Source organism: Apium graveolens, chromosome 10 (assembly GCF_009905375.1).
Source record: "Apium graveolens cultivar Ventura chromosome 10, ASM990537v1, whole genome shotgun sequence".
NCBI lineage: Eukaryota > Viridiplantae > Streptophyta > Magnoliopsida > Apiales > Apiaceae > Apium > Apium graveolens.
In genome coordinates, this window is record NC_133656.1 from 20,170,665 (window position 1) to 20,172,964 (window position 2,300).

At 47.1% G+C, this 2,300-nt stretch overlaps 1 non-coding gene across 1 annotated transcript in view; it reads right to left on the reverse strand.

Annotated features, from left to right (window-relative positions):
• Positions 1–2,018: 2,018 nt before the first annotated feature.
• The window catches only part of LOC141694498 (28S ribosomal RNA), a 3,378-nt gene continuing 3,096 nt past the window's right edge, over positions 2,019–2,300 (reverse strand). Inside the window, exon 1 of the ribosomal RNA XR_012563801.1 lies at positions 2,019–2,300. This exon is cut by the window's right edge and continues 3,096 nt beyond it. This is a non-coding gene — a ribosomal RNA (28S ribosomal RNA).

Here is a 2,300-nt window from a genome sequence, read left to right on the forward strand (position 1 = left end):
AAAAAATGTAACTTATTTCTTAATATATATAGTTTAAACTACATTTAAAAAATATTTCTTTTTTGATATCTAAGCTTTATTCATTTTTTTATTATTAAATAATGACTAATATTTTAAATTTTTAGAGGACCTTGATACCTAGCGTTCTACATAATGCTCTTTTTGGCTACAAGTTGGTCATAACTATACCATTATTTCATTCTACTTTGAGTAGTTGTATTTTGAATGGATATGTAGTTACTCCAGCACGCCGTGTAAAACAAAAGCATGCCTCGAACTAACGCTGACATAAAAACCTCTAGTGACAAATGACTATTCAACGAAATATTTTGCCAAATCTTAAGTAGAACATTGAACGCGTGTTTTCTCACTGAAGTAATCGGTTATCAGTTGCCACAAGGGCAATCGTGCAAATGCCGAGGCAACCTGATGCCCCAAGGCACCCGATGCCCCCGAGGCCCCATTCCCAAACACCTATCCTACCTAAGCATTTCCTAATACCCCCAAGGCCCCATTACCTTGGACCCAAGTCACCTATCCTATCTACGAAATACCAATTACCCCCAAGACCCCATTTCATTTTTCCCAGTTCCGCCTTCTCTTTATTTGGAATCGGTCTCCGGCGCTACGATTTGGAATTGGTCCCGGTCCCCACTCCCTTTTTAAATGGTCACCGGTCGCTCTACATTTGCTCGGATGGGCTGACGCCCATTTTACCCTTCCCACATCTCTTTGTTCAAAATCGGTCACCGGTCTCTCGCTTTTGGAATCGATCGCCGGTCGCCCTAGGCACCTAATCCAAGGCCCAAGGCCCCAAGACCCCAAGGCACCTAAGGCACATACGTCACATACGAACTACGCACCGTAACTTAGGTACGACGTACGCACGTGTGTTTTAAAGAGAATTTGCTCCATCATCGTCGTTTGGGCGCCTGGGGTCTCGTTCCAGGCGACAAGGCCCCATTAGGGCGCCTGGGGTCTCGTTCCAGGAGACGAAGTGATTTCTCTTCAATGGGGCACATTGAGTGGGGCGTAGTATGTATGTGTTCTTACGTAGGTGCCTTTTTTCTCGGGGGCATTGGGGCCTTTGGGGCATTAGGGGCATTCGGGGCCTTTGGGGCCTTTCGGGAATTGGGGCATTTGGGGCCTTTGGGGCACTAAGGCCTTTGGGGAATTTTGGGCAATGGGGCCTTTGGGGCATTTGGGGAACTGGGGCCTTTGGGGCATTTGGGTCCTTTGGGGCATTTCGGTCACTGGGACCTTTAGGGCATTTGGGGCTTTTGACGATCCATTTGAACCGGTTGTCACTCGACGGAAATCACCCCGAAGGGGGCCCCACCACTCGACTTGGAGCCCCGAGGGCCCCCTTTGGGGGGGCCATCAGGGAACCACGGACTAGACGGGCGCGGGGGGCACCCCTATATATGACACTTAAGCAATTTCCCAAGTTCCAGTAGTTTTAACCTAGGTGTTCGAGCAATCACAATGCCCTTTTTCAGAGTTCCGCTCATCCGTTTTGCACGTTTCCAGCACCAAACTGAAGCTCTTAATTTCTAGTGTTCCATATAATATTTTCAGATTTTTTTCGGATTTTTTAGTATTATTTTGATTTTCTTAATCTTTTTTGCTGATTTATCTTGGGAGCCGATATGAGGTGCCAAAACACATTTGTTTTAGGCGATGCCACATGGAAATGATAGCATATAAGAAGTAAGATTTTTGGATGATTTTTCCCTTGCAGTCGGAACAGGAATCGCCTTTCCTTCCTGGCTCTTTCTCGGCCTCGCGCCCCCCGAGGACTTACCCATCCGGTGCTCATCAGCTCAAAGCCCACGTGGGAAGAAGTCACCTCAGCCCTACATAAGATTCGAGTTTTTTCCTAAGTTGGAACAGAATAAACTTAAGTGTTGGAGGAGGCACGGTGCGGATTTTTCTAAGTTTTGTCGTGGTTCATAGCCCGTGGAAATCTAAATAAGAAAAATGAGCCTCTACTCTACATGATGTAGTTTGGGGGAGGGACAAATCTAAGCGACGAAGGGCTAAATCTCAGAGGATCGTGGCAGCAAGGCCACTCTACCTCTTACAATCCCTATCGCGTATTTAAGTCATCTGCAAAGGATTCTACCCACCGCTCGGTGGGAATTAAACTTCATGGCGGCCAACGTGGTACATCCACCACACTCGTTATGCCAAGACACGTGCCTTTGGGGGCACAAGGCCCCTACTGCTGGTCGGCAAACAAGCGGTGAGCACATGCGTCGCTTCTATCTCGGATTCTGACTTAGAGGTGTTCAGTCATA